Source organism: Macaca nemestrina, chromosome 19 (genome assembly GCF_043159975.1).
Source record: "Macaca nemestrina isolate mMacNem1 chromosome 19, mMacNem.hap1, whole genome shotgun sequence".
NCBI classification, from domain to species: domain Eukaryota; kingdom Metazoa; phylum Chordata; class Mammalia; order Primates; family Cercopithecidae; genus Macaca; species Macaca nemestrina.
In genome coordinates, this window is record NC_092143.1 from 7,779,995 (window position 1) to 7,793,854 (window position 13,860).

Genomic DNA, 13,860 nt, shown 5'->3' on the forward strand with positions numbered 1-13,860 from the left:
TCCCAAAGTGCTGGGATGTTTTACAGGCGTGAGCCACTGTGCCCAGCCTCTTTCTATCCTTGATGTACAAGTGGGAATGTCTAGTTCCCCTAGAAGTTATGAGGCCTGTCTTCTTATCATGAAATCTTAGTTATAAGCATATATCCTCCACAGATTTAAAAGTTAAATAAGATCATACCTGAAAATTACTAAGTACTGGGTCCTAAGCGTGAAAAATGTTATCTATTATATAATTCCATATGGTATCTTTGGCACAGTATTACAAATATTGAATTTTTTGTCCTTATGATTAGAAAACATACAGAGCATGTACCATCCATTCATCCAAGAGATATTTAGTGAACACTTGTTATAGAGGAAGCACTATGCTAGTTGCAGGAAAGGTCTAAAGCCTTGTATCACACAGTCTTTTAATGTGCTTCTTTAAACCCAAGGGTGGTCTGACAATCATAATGATCAATGAGTGAAAATCATTTCAGCCATGCTAACTCAGTGCATAACGTTGGGGTAGACACAATGCCATGTGTTCATTAACCCCAGAACATAGTTTTCTTCCAGAGCACACAGGAAGGCCACATTTCTGCTAACTGTTTTAGTTAGGTTGGGCCGTGACTAGACACTGGTCAGTAAGATGTGGGTTGGAACTGTATGAGCCCCTCAAGCCTGTCCTTAAGATCAGGACACACAGGGCCCCCCACACTCTGGCCACTCTGACCTCAGCAGCCCTGTTCCTAATGGAGAAACTCCAACATGGGGAAAATCCTCCTGATGCACAGTAAACTTAACTTGAGTGGGAAATAAAGCTGAGTTGTGTGCAGCCGCTGAGATTCGTGTGTGAATCTGTAACCACAGTACACTGTGGTTCTCTAAGGTGTGATTTCCTCAGCGGCAGTATCAGTTTCACCAGGGCTTTTGTGAAAATGCAAATTATTATTCTCCTCCCCAGACCTAATGAATACAAAATGAATACCTATATAATCTCCTTTCTCTCTCTACTTCATGTGGTCGCTTCCTGGAGCACTTCATGGTCAAAAATAAGCCTTCCCTTGTTCAATGTAAGGACAATGATTTCAAAAATGACAAAACACCAGGGTATTAATTGTATGTTACAAAGAAAATTGATGCCATACTTCTACTAAATATGTCATAATTACCTATCAAATGGAAAAAAACATTCTATGTAGATGACTAACTTCATATTCTAAAAGACACTCTAGCTTCACTTTTATCTTACTAATTATAGATTTGGTACATTTTTTCATCAGTTTTTAGAAATGGGCTATCAACCTGGTTCAATAAAAATCAAAACCATCATCTTTTTCATCTCATTTTGTACCCAAACAGAAGGGTGTACACCAGTCTAGCCATTAAAAGCTGCATTTCGCTGAAATAGTTCTATTGAGGAAATCTAATGATTCTGACTTGCTAAAGAGAGAGTGGGACAGACAGTAGGATACTGTGGTAAGCACTTGCTCCAAGCTGGGTTACCTGAGGTCAAGCCCAGGCTCTGATACTTTTATATGAGGGGTATTTAACCTCTCCCTGTTTCATTTTCCTCATTTAAAAATAGGGATATTAATGGCTTTCATCTAACACATTTGCTGTATGATTAAGTGTTAATATATCTAAAGCACCAAAACCAGCATGTGGCACTCGCTGAGTGCTATGTAACCATTGAAAGCATGGAGCGTGGTTAGCTTTTCAAAAATAAACCTCATAGATTCCTAACAGTACATTGGAAACTTATTTCAAAAGTTCATTTCAGAAATTAAAACTCCCCCTTATCGACAGCTGTTATGTGTTACAGATGTAGGTAACATGCCATGCACCATGACTTTATTCAGGTGCTTTATATAAATATGCCATCCATTCATCCAAAAAATAGCCATTCATCCAAAAGATATAAATATAAGGCACTTCAGACCCTCGTTTTATAAATATTTATAAAAAATGCATTGTGCCTCAAATTATCCACACAATTATAGAACAAACATTTTAGGTTTTAAAACTGTTAGAATGCTTTTATATGAGTCAAGTCAGATTGCTGAAATACAATCAGCACTCAAAGTATTTGTGTATAAATGCTGTTTATGAATCTCATTTAAAGGACTTAGTCTCTTGGGGATTTACCTTTTTTTTCTTTTTTCTTGTTTTTTTTTTTGAGATGGAGTCTCACTCTGTTGCCCAGGCTGGAGTGCAGTGGCACGATCTTGGCTCACTGCAACTTTTGTTTTCCAGGTTCAAGCGATTCTCCCACCTCAGCCTCCCAAGTAGCTGGGACTACAGGTGCCCCCCACCACGCCTGGCTAATGTTTGTATTTTTAGTAGAGATGGGGTTTCACCATATTGGCCAGGCTAGTCTTGAACTCCTTACCTTGTAATCTGCTCTCCTCAGCCTCCCAAAGTGCTGGGATTACAGGCATGAGCCACTGCGCCTGGCTGGGGGTTTACATATTTTAAACTAGCAAAACAATGTGAACTGATTAGAACAATGAACTACTACTATACACCTATCCGAGTGGCCAAAATTCAGAACACTGGTAACACTGGTGATATGTTATTCTGGTGAGGGTGTGGAGCAACAAGAACTCTTATTCACAGGTCATGGGAATGCATATTCTACAGCCAGTTTGAAAGACGGTTTGGCGATTTGTTAATAAAAATAAATATCCTCTTACCATGTGATCCAAAAATCACTCTCCTTGGTATTAGGAGGGGAAAATCTATGTCCACACAAAACCTGCGCATGAATGCTTATAATATATAGTTTATTCATATTATAGTGTACATGGTTTATTCATAGTAACCAAAACTTGGAAACAACCAAGGTACTTTTCAATAAGTGAAGGAATGAATGAATAAACTGTGGTATTATACATTGGGCCACAAAATATTATCCAGTGCTAAAAATAAATGAGCTATCAAGTCATGAGAAGACATGAAGGAAACTTAAATGCATATTTCTGTATAGACTATATATGCATACTGTGTACTCTCTGATTCCAATTACATGTATATTTGTATACTGTATATGTATATATGTATACTGTATAATGTATTCCAATTATATGACATTCTGCAAAAGACAAAACTATGCAGACAGTGAAAAGATTAGTTGTTGCCAGGGTTTAGAAGGAAGCATGTGTGATGAACAGGTAAAACACAGAGGACTTTTAGGGCAGGGTAGTGAAAATACTCTGTATGATACTATAATGATGAACATATCTCATTGTAAATTTATCCAACCCAATAGAATTCACAAGGCCAAGAGTAAACCCTAATGTAAACTATGAACTTTTGGGGGTAGTGATGTGTAATGTAGGCTCCTCAATTTAACAGGGTGTTTAATTGTGATAGGTGAGGTTGATAATAGGGGAGACTGTGAATGTGTAGGGGTTGGGAACATATGGGATATTTCTGTATCTTTCTATTATTCTGTGAATCAAAAAGTGCTCTAAAATAGTAAAGTCTTTAAACTATAATGGGAACATTTTTGTAAATACAAATTTAGAGACTTTTATGGATTCTATTGGTAGAGTTAGGGTTGGAGAGTTGTAGCAATAGTAGGAGCTTAATTTAGTGACCACACAGTTTATCTTTTGACATATGAGTTTTATTATTAAACACTCGCTTGAAAATGCTGGCTGAGTTCAGTTATTAGCCAAGTCTTTCCAGGGGTTTGCTGATATAACACAGTATGGCAAATGTATTAGGAAATTTATTTTTGCAAAATACCTCCACAGGATTGACTAATGCTTGGCAGGTACCAGATAAATAAGGATAAAGCCAGCTCATTCACCTTAAACCTTTACTATTTTGTCCTTTTGTGTTGTGCAAACAACTTCATGAAATTATTATTCATGAAAAAACGTCTCATAAATTATAATTCTATGCACAGTTTAACATAAGACATTTAAAAGCAAATAAAATGTCATATGCTCATAAATTAAATGCCTTGAAAATATGAATTATGAGACACTTAGAATCAAGTTTTCAGTTAGTCTCCTTGACTCTTTCAGTCTCATATGATGTTGAACAAGACGTGTCATGCTCTTAAGTTGTTTTGCCTACCATTTTGTCTTCAACCTCCAGACATCATTTTCTTGGCATTTGCAGGAATACAAATGATTTATTGAGCACATACTTTGTATCCTGTACTGCATTAGCAGGTAAAAGAATTATATTTCATCTTGGGGATATGAAGAAACTCTATTTCATACCACAAATGTATTTGCCCCTCCTGCTGGAGATAGAGCCCTGATTTTTCATGGTGATCACTAGTCCCCCACATGACTCAGAGATAGGTGGGTTTATGGCTGCTTTTAGAGTTAACTTGTTGTTGTTCTAATTCAAATACTATGGTACCTTTTTCTTCTTCAGGGATAGGTTTAGTGTTGAAGATAGGTCCTAGTCCCTCCAATGAGAGACCTTTTGGCTCCTGAGTCAGAGACATTGATAGCAGGTCATTTCTGCCTCTAGATGTTGGAATGCTGGGTTGTGATGCATGGAGCTGCCTCCACGGTGGGGGAGTTAAGCCTTCAGTACAGAAACGGGCTGAGTGGACAAGCAGGGAGAACTTAGATCTTTGATGAAATCGCCATCTCTGAAGTATCCTACCCTGAAACAGGCCTTATCTCTGGACGATAGCTATGAGATGACACATTTCTCCTTGTACAAGCCCTTTGATGTGGAAATCTTTGTTACTTGAAACAGAGGCACTTTAACATGTAAAATGTGATTCCCACTGACTGCTGGCACCCCCAGATTCTTTGGTTTACCTAAGAGTATATTTAAGAAAAGTGTATGCGTGATATCTGTTTGACTCCATTGCAAAGTAACATTAAAAAAAAAAAAAATAAGACCTTGTTATGTTGATTCAATTATTGGTCAAGGTGCTGTTAATAATAAATGCACATTTTATTGAGAGAATAATAGGCCAGGCATGGTGGCTCATGCCTGTAATCCCAGCACTTTGGGAGGCTGAGGCAGGCGGATCACGAGGTCCGGAGATTGAGACCATCCTGGCTAATATGGTGAAACCCCGTCTCTACTAAAAATACAAAACAATTAGCTGGGTGCGGTGGCAGGTGCCTGTAGTCCCAGCTACTCAAGAGGGAGGCTGAGGCAGGAAAATGGTGTGAACCCGGGAGGCGGAGCTTGCAGTGAGCTGAGATCGGGCCACTGCACTCCAGCCTGGGCGACAGAGCGAGACTCAGTCTCAAAAACAAACAAATAAATAAATAATTTTAAAAAGAGAATAATATGCATTTAGTTTTCCCCATGTTTTACCTGAAGCACCTCATTGAATCCTCATAATGTGACAAAGTATGGGCTCTTATTAATCCAGTCTTAGAGTTGGCATATTTGTAGTTAGGAAACTTAAGTACTGCAGCACTATCAGAATTCTAGCTCAGGCAGTCTAAATAAAATTGCACAAGCAGAGCCACTAGGATATGCTGATTTTTCTTTGAAGTAATAATGTATTTCAGGTTTTTTCATCATTATTTTGAAAGCAAATACACATGTACATTTGCAAAATTACTTGGTGGCCTTTTATCCAAAGTAAATTTATATAATTAGATACATTTATTATTTAGAGTGTCCCTTTCCCCAAAAAGATTATATGACAATAATCATTAGATAACATCGTTTGGGTGTTTTTAAAAATAATCGTTAGGGGCTATTCTAAGCATTTCACACATTCTATTTCATTTAATGCCTAAAAAGCATTTACAAAGCAGATATTATTATTCCCATAATAAGCATAAGTAAAACAAAGTCCTGAGATAGTAAATAATTTGCGTAATTTTCCACAGCTATTTAGTGGTTGATTCTGGATTTTTTATTGGTGTATACCACCAGAGACTAGGTGCTTAGCTCCAACATTTTGTTGCCTTTAAATGCAGCCTTTTGCTTTGATTTACAAATTAATAATTTTATTATTTATAAACTTGATTTGCTTGCTGTAAATTTTAAAATGGAATAACTATATCACAGTTTACTTGGAATTACAAAAATAAGTGACATGTAAATTATTAAACTGGCCTAGTCAGAAGCTGAGCCATATTACTTTTACTTTTTATAGAGTTTCAAATGCTTCAGTAGATTTGTTATTTTATTGAGAAATTTGGGGTGGTTAGCTCTGGTGCTATAGAAACACAGTGTTCTTGAAGCTCCCCAACTTAGTATTCTCCCTACAGAACTCTGCCGGACTTTACAGTGTATATTTTAATGTTCGCAAATTGTAGAAACAGTAAATGTTTAAATCTCCCACACTACATCATAGAAATCACTTATTTCACAGGAGACAAGATAGTAAAAATGCCTTTTTTTAAACTACTTTGAAAAATGTCGACCATGTCAATCTTTTTGTTAGATGATTTTCAGAGCAAGGAGCCTGTCTGCTATTTTGTGCAGTCTCACAACAAATTGATCAAAATTCTTTTGTGATTTACACACATACTTTCTAAAGTATCAATATAGTGTCCTGGTGCCAAGGAAGAGTATAGATTGTATTGCAGGTATAAGAAATTTAGCCAATTCGACTCCTTTTTGGTTCCATATGAATCTCAGAATCTTTTTTTCTAATTCTGTGAAAAATGACGTTGGTATTTTGACAGGGATTGCACTGATTCTGTCGATTGCTTTGGGCAGTATGTCAAGTTTAAATGCTATTAATTCTTCTGATCCAAGAGCATGGTATATATATTTGGAAAAAATGGTATGGAGTATTGGTTTTGGCTGCTCACTGACGGTGGGGAAGTATAACAAATTCACTCCCTGGATCCCACCCCGAAAGTGCTGATCTCGTTGTCTCAGGCCAGGCTGGGGTTTAGAACTTTTAAAGGCTCCGTGAATTGTGACATAAAGTGAAGACTAAAATTCATTCACATAGAACACCTAGATAGGCATGAAATACTCACTATGAAATGAAGCCACCCCCAAATGACTCAGCTACTGACTTTCAATAATAGTCAAAGACATAAAAAAAAAAAAAAAACCTTACTACTACAAAGTAAAATATTTAAATAAATAGTGGTATAGTTTGGATCTGGGTTTCCACCCAAATTTCATGTCAAATTATAATTCCCAACTTTGAATGTAGGCTGTGGTGGAAGGTAATTGGATCATGGGGATGGATTTCCCACACGGTGGTGTTCTCGCGATAGTGAGCTCTTGCAAGATTCGGTTGTTTTAAAGTGTGTGACACCTCTCCACTCTCTCTCTTCCTCCTGCTCCCACCATGTAAGAGGAACGTTTTCCCCCTTCATCTTCCACTATGCTTGTAAGTTCCCTGAGGCCTCCTTAGAAGTTGAGCAGATACTAGCATTATGATTCCTGTATAGCCTGTGGACCCATTGGATAATTAAACCTCTCTTTTTATAAATTACCCCGTCCCAGGTATTTCTTCATAGCAATGAGGAAGTGGACTAATATAAATAAATCATAGGGGATGTACATTGCAGGAGAACAAAACCACACAATTTTCAGGTTTCCTTCTAGATTCATTAAACAAATGTTAAAATAGTTTAACTTTGGTAAAAGGAACAAAATATGAAGACCGGAATAATTTCAGTGACCTCTTTTAATAGTGGGTCTGACTTTAGATTTTCAAGGGTAGCTTTTTGGAGAGAGAAGATTTTTGCTTTATGTTAGCTTCTGCTAAAGCACATCATGAGACACTTCAAATCCAAAGCCCTTTTTCAGTATGAGAAATCTCTTTCATATGCACTTTGCTTCCTAACTTTTTCTATTCCTTTTGCTTTTGAAGAATTATTAAGCAGGAAGAAGAATGTCATAGAAATCAAAAGTAAAATTGGCCGGGGCCTGTTAGGGTAGGCCATGGTCTCCAGTGAAGGAGTCCATGCCACTGGTATTTGTTTCTGTGTAAAGAATAGTGTGATGTGCCCCAGCAGTTTGGGGCATTGTATTCTATTTTCACGCTGCTGATAAAGACATACCCAAGACTGGGCCATTTACAGAATAAAGAAGTTTAATTGGATTTAGAGCTTAACATGGCTGGGGAGACCACACAATCACGGCGGAAGGCAGGGAGGAGCAAGTCACATCTTAGGTGGATGGCAGAAGGCAAAAAAGAGAGTTTGTGCAGAGAAACTCCCATTTTTAAAACCATCAGATCTCGTGAGACCCATTTACTATCACAAGAACAGCATGGGAAAGACCTGCCCCCATGATTTGTCATCTCCCACTGGGTCCCTCCCACAACACATGGGAGTTACCGGAGCTGCAAGATGAGATTTGAATGGGGACACGGAGCTAAACCATATTATTCTGCCCCTGATCTCTCCCAAATCTCATATCTTTACATTTCAAAACCAATCATGCCTTCCCTACAGTACCCCAAAATCTCAACTCATTTTAGCATTAACTCAAAAGTCCATAGTCCAAAGTCTCATCTGAGACAAGGCAAGTCCCTTCAGCCTATGAACCTCTAAAATCAAAAGCAAGTTAGTTACTTCTTAGATACAATGGGGGTACAGGCATTGGGTAAATGCAGCCATTCTAACTCGGAGAAATTAGCCAAAACGAAGGGGCTACAGGCCCCATGCAAGCCTAAAATCCAACAGGGAAGTCAAATCTTAAAGCTCCAGAGCGATATTCTTTGACTCTGTCTCACATCCAGGTCACACTGATGCAAGAGGTGGGTTCCCATGGTCTTGCCAGCTCCACCCCTGTGGCTTTGCAGGGTACAGCCTCCCTACTGGCTACTTTCATGCACTCGCTTTGAGTGTCTGTGGCTTGTCCAGGTGCACGGTACAAAGTGTCAGTGAATCTGACATTTTGGAGTCTGGAAAATGGTGGCTTTCTTCTCACACCTCCACTAGGCAGTGCTCCAGCAGGTACTCTGTGTGGAGGCTCCGACCCCACATTTCCCTTCTGCACTGCCCTGGCAGAGGTTCTCCATGACAGCCCCACCCCTGAAGGAAATTTCTGCTTGAACATCCAGGTGTTTCGATACATGCTATGAATTCTAGGTGGAAGTTCCCAAATCCCAGTTCTTGACTTCTGTGCATTGGCAGGCTCAACACCTGGAAGCCGCCAAGGCTTGAGGCTTGGACTCTCTGAAGCCATGCCCAAGCTCTATGTTGGCTCCTTTCAGCCACAGTTGGAGCAGCTGGGGCGCAGGTCACCAAGTTCTTAGGTGGCACATTTAACTGGGACCCTAGGCTGGGCCCAAGAAGACATTTTTTCCTTTTAACCCTCTGGCTTGTGATGCGGGGGCTGCCACGAAGACCTATGACATGCCCTGGAGACATTTTCCCCATTGTCTTGGGGATTAACATTCTCCTCCTCATTACTTAAGTACATTTCTGCAGCTGGCTAGAATTTCTCCTCAGAAAATGGGATTTTCTTTTCTATCATATTGTCAGGCTACAAATTTTCCAATCTTTTGTCCTCTGTTTTCCTTTTAAAACTGAACACCTTTAACAGCACCCGAATCACCTCTTAAATGCTTTGCTGCTGAGGAATCTCTTCCACCAGATACCCTAAATCACTTTCCTCAAGTTCAAAGTTCCACAAATCTCTATGACAGGGGCAAAATGCCACGTTTCTTTGCTAAAACATAACAAGAGTCACCTACACTCCAGTTCTCAACAAGTTCCTCATCTCCATGTGAGATCACCTCAACCTGGAACTCATTTCCATATTCCTATTAGCATTTTCAGCAAAGTCATTCAACCAGTCTCTAGGAAGTTCCAAACTTTCCCCCATTTCCCTGTCTTCTGAGTCCTCCAAACTGTTGTAACCCCTTCCTGTTACTCAGTTTCAAAGTGGCTTCCACATTGTCATGTATCTTTTCAGCAACACCCCACTCAACTGGAACCAATTTACTGTATTTTTTGTTTTCACATTGCTGATAAAGACATACTCGACACTGGCAATTTACAAAAAAAAAAAAGAGGTTTAACTGGACTTACAGTTCTACATGCCTGGGGAGGCGTCACAATCATGGTGGAAGGCAAGGAGGAGCAAGTCACATCTTGGGTGGATGGCAGAAGGCAAAAAAGAAAGCTCGTGCCGAGAAACTCTCGTTTTTAAAACCATCAGCTCAGGTGAGACTCATTTACTATCACGAGAACAGCATGGGGAAGACCCATCTCCATGATTTAGTTATCTCCCTGTGGGTCCCTCCCACAGCTTGTGGGAATTATGAGAGCTACAAGATGAGATTTTTGTGGGGCTCAGAGTCAAACCATATCAGGGATCAAATAGAGAGTTTCCAGGTGTGCTATGTAATATGGGCAGATTCTTCACAGACCTACAGGCCCCTCCTCATCAGTGTTCTCTTTCTCTAAGACTTCAAGGGATGGATTTCAACAGAGAACCAAAGTTACTGTGGTTTCGCCCTGATGTTTTTCTCAGTCCTGATCTCCCACTGTATTTTGTTGTGAGCCACGCACTCCAAACAAAAATTTTGAATCACTATCTTTTGAGTATATTCTTCTTCTTTATCATTTCCATGCCTCTTTTAACACTATTTTCTCTATCTGCAATCCCCTAGCCAGAACGAATTTATTTTTGTTGAAGCCATTCTTGACTCTTTTAGGTCAGTGATTTCTTTCCATCCTTTCTTATGCATGCATTTTTCTGTAGCTTTCAAATTATGATGATAGTCTTCCCTCTGACATTGCTTAGAGATTTACCATTTTTAATTTTAATATATATATGTATTTTTTTTCCCCAAAATAGAGTATAGGTATCTTGGATACAGAAAGTACACAGAATTTGGTCTTACCACTAACATCTCCCAAGTCCCAACATCACTCTTGGTATGGTTCCTTGTACTTGTTGGGCATTAAGTCAAGTCAGTGCAAAGTTCATGCACAGATGTACAAACAGGACAGACAGCACATACCAGACCTGCTGAGGCAGTATAGAAACTAATAGAGTAAGATCTGTAGCAAGAATGCACACAACTGACTCCCAGGGGCCCATTCATTCTAGGATGGCACAGAAACCTGTCAGGACATTGGATTCTAATAAACGCACCCCAAATCCTGGGCTGTGGAGAGTTTAAACTGCATGAGTAGAGAAGTGTTGGTCCCTCCTCTCCTAGTGGCATCAGGCACTAGGATACAATAGCAATGTAATGTGGCAAGAATTTAACTCCAGCCCTAGTGTGCTAGATTAGGGTGTGAGTGCAATGGATGCAGCAGGCTCTTCCCTGACACGATCAGAGACTGGGTTACACTAGTCCCCTTTTGTCAGCTCAGTGTTCATCTGTGCAGGTAAGATATGCTTGTGAGCTGGGATCCAGCTTTGCTATTGAGTATGACTCTATAGGTACTAGATTTTAGTCAATTTGTAGGGGTATTTAAAGGAGGGCAACTCCTTTTCTCAGAGACTGGTCTGCAAAATATCAGTCTTGTATAGAACACAACTTCTCTTATGTTTGTTATATTAGTCATATAAAATTGCTGATACCATACAGTTTTGAACTACAAAATTCAGTGTTATGAGATTTAATTTAATAGATTGATAGATAGCTAGATACATACTACACATTTATATGCATAGAGACAAATATCCACAAAGTTAGCTAATATCATAAGAAAAATAACAGAAAAATGAATTATTAACCTATTTCAAACTTAGAGAAATAGTCTCTAGGATTCTTGAGACATATAAAATATGTTTTCAGAATATTTATCTACTTATATTCGCTTTAATTTTAATATAATATCTTTTAAGACTTTTTTTTTTCCAGTATCTAAGCTTCCTGAAATGTTCTCACTTTCATCCTCAAGGACAGGGTCATAATATTCTGGGAAATGTGGAGATTATATACAAACACCTGTTTTGTTTGTATGCCTCAAAACCCAATAATAATCCTTTAATAAAATTCTGGTATTTGCTCTTTGTGTCTGATCATTTCCCAACAAAGGTACATTAAAAACCACAGCTTAGAGCTGTGAGCTAAAATACCTTTGAGAATGCCACACCAGGCGGGGTCTCTCTGCAAAGCCTTCCCTTTGCCCATCCACTTTTTGTGAATTTTGTTTTTGTTTTTGGATAAAAAGGCATAAACACGAAATTTAAAATGGCAATACTGAGTGACATCTACAACAATTTTGAGTAGCTTTTCCTAATTAGGTTTGATTTCTAATAGTGTTGACTAGGAATTCCTTTGAAGTCTTTAAAATTTGGAGGTTGAATGTTGACATCCACGGCTGGAGTTGAGGAAACCTTCTAATGACACCTTTATTGATCGAATTAGTAAACTTTGTGTTTGGATTTTGTGGCTTGGTGCATGAGGACCACACTATATAATTCATTACATATTTATTGGCCCAAAGTGTTTTCTCATAACCAAATAAGTAAGGTTAGACATAAAACATACAAAACACTATGCAAAACAATTATAGTTAGCCTTGAGATATATTTGAATCAGTCATTTTTGTGCCTATGTAAATAATTTTATATATCTACAGGATATGTTGCTTCACATACTTTTCAATTACTATTTCTCACATCCTTGGGAATTCTCAGATGCTTGACTTTTATTTAAAAGCATATCTCTTCAGAGCTGTACCAAAATTACGGGTAGTGTGACAATTTGGTTGCTACCAAGTTTTCTTGTACAATTAATGTATAATAAATTTACTTGTATACAAATCTATTATTTTCTCAGAAAAAAATTACATTCCTGTAAGTTGAATTACCAGGTCAAATGATATGAGCATAAATTTAATTTATGTACAAAATGTACTTAGCCACAATGAAACTTCCAAAAAATAGAGATCTTTAAAGCCACATTCTGTAACCACAATGAAATAAAATTAGGTATTAACAATAACAGCAACAACTGAAATTGTTACTCATTTTAAAATGTAAAATAAAGAGAATCTTATAAAAAATTTAGAAATGACACAAATGAGAACACTGTCTATAATGCTTATGAAGAATGTTTTTAATCATTTTAATTATTGAGAAAATGATTTTATTACCTGGCAGTATTTAAAGTACATAAGCAGTTTAATTTAAGAGCTAGAAAAATAAAATTTTAAGTAAGCTAAAAGAGGAAGGCGTTGATAAAACTTGTACTTAAAATTAATAAATTAGAGTTAAAAATAGAACTGAGGTTTAAAGCTAAATGCTGGTGCTTTGAAAATAAAGTAGAAATGCTCATGAGAACAAGAACTACAAATAGCGAGAAAGAGATTTAACCATACTGATGGAAGAGATCAGTATCCTTCTGAGAATGTTTTTATGACTAGCTGGTCGTGAACCTGTAAGTCCAGAACAAATACATGTTTTCTCCACAAATGGTTAAAATGGAGTCAATGAAATCAGATATTTCAAATGCATCAATAACCATAGAAAAAGTTGAGACTTTTTTGGGGTATACTTTACAGAATTGTGGGGTCCATATGGCTTCATTGGCAAGTACAAACCAACCTTCAGTTAGCAGATTATTACTATGTTATACTACTATGCTTTGGGAAGCATGTCACTTCATTTTAAGAAGCAACCATAAGCCTAGCTTCCAAATGTGATAAATACATAAACATATTTGTTTTTAAATGTAAATATAAAAATTTTAGGCCAGGCATGGTGGCTCATGCCTGTAATCCCAGCACCTTGGGAAACTGAGACTGGCGGATCGCCTGAGGTCAGGAGTTTGAGACCAGCCTGGTCAACATGGTGAAACCCTGTCCCTACTATAAATACAAAATTTAGCTGGGCTAGTGTGTGTGTGTGTGTGTGTGTGTGTGTGTGTGTATATATCTAGCTAGTATATATATGTGACTAGTATATATATATATATATATATATATATGGCTAGTATATATATATATATATTTTAAAATAACATAACAACATTTGTAAATAAAA